This window comes from Priapulus caudatus, unplaced genomic scaffold, assembly GCF_000485595.1.
Source record: "Priapulus caudatus unplaced genomic scaffold, Priapulus_caudatus-5.0.1 Scaffold884, whole genome shotgun sequence".
In the NCBI taxonomy this organism is placed as follows: Eukaryota; Metazoa; Priapulida; class Priapulimorpha; order Priapulimorphida; family Priapulidae; genus Priapulus; species Priapulus caudatus.
Genome location: NW_014577945.1, coordinates 12,936 through 14,305, shown reverse-complemented (window position 1 = coordinate 14,305; position 1,370 = coordinate 12,936).

Sequence of the window (1,370 nt, the reverse complement as noted above, 5' to 3'; positions counted from 1 at the left end):
GGTATCTGGTAACAAATACGTGTGGGTATAGACGATTTGTTATACAGTAAGTACAGTTGTATGCAGTAAAATCCTAGAGGCTACTGTCCCTTTAACAGTAGATACTGTTTCCAACACCTTTTGGACCATTTCGAGTGTAAATGTCTTGTGAAAAAAAACAATGCGTACAAGCGAACAATGCGAATGGAACAACGAACATGAAATGGAAAATGGAAACCCCTTTTCCTCAAAAATGCCTACTGGGCTTTCTTCTCTTGAAATATGAACCGGGCCTACGAGCTATTTTGGACATTTAATGCCCCCGTAGAGTGCTGTCGCGTGTGCAGTGCTAGTGATAGAATAGTACTTATGAAATGCTTAAAGGACAATTGAAGTCAAATTTTCTAACTTCTGTAACGTTTTTATACATAGAAATACATTCAATAACGTATTCCATTTCAAATCCGGCGCCCAATTAGTAATAAACACCTGAATAGTAATCTAGGTCATGTGACGTCACGGCCCCAAGTTAAGCGACGCCATAATGTAAACATAGTGCGTGCGGTGGTTAAATATTCGATGTTTTTTGCTTATTTATCATGTCAAGACACAAACATGTAGCCTGTAAATGTACTTATATTCATTTACCGTACATACATATTACCTGTGTGGATAATGCATTCACGGTATATTATGTACATGACTCGCGTAGATACATGTACATGTACAGATACATGTGATTCTGACCGAGCGTGATAAGCCCGCTGATCAGTGTACTCGCATGACTCACCTGGTCTAGCGTCGAATTGGTCTGCATTTTTTAATGGAGTGTCTCAGCTTGCGTATAAACCGTTATGCGGCCGGGCACGTGTATTTGAGAGTAAACCTTTTCACACAGGTGTTTCTGTGTGCTCATACTTTGTTGCCATCACATCACGTTATCAGCGCACGTATATACTTCACATTGTGTGAGCTTACGCGCTTGCGTTCAACGCGAATACATAGAAAACGCTCACAACAGATGCCCACAAGTTTTTTGAACGTGGATTAGCAGCAGTTAGTCCGCGTTGAAGGGCTTTACACAAAGCTAGTTCACCGAAGCTGCTACATAATACGTCAGGCATAGAGTGTAGGCGTGGGGGTGACGCAGTCATACGGTGTAGGCGTGGGGTGACGCAGTCATAGGGTGTAGGCGTGGGGGTGACGCAGGCATAGTGTGTAGGCGTGGGGGTGACGCAGGCATAGGGTGTAGACGTGGGGGTGACGCAGTCATAGGGTGTAGACGTGGGGGTGACGCAGTCATAGGTAGGGTGTAGGCGTGGGGGTGACGCAGTCATAGGGTGTAGGCGTGGGGGTGACGCAGTCATAGGGTGTAGGCGTGGGGGTGACGC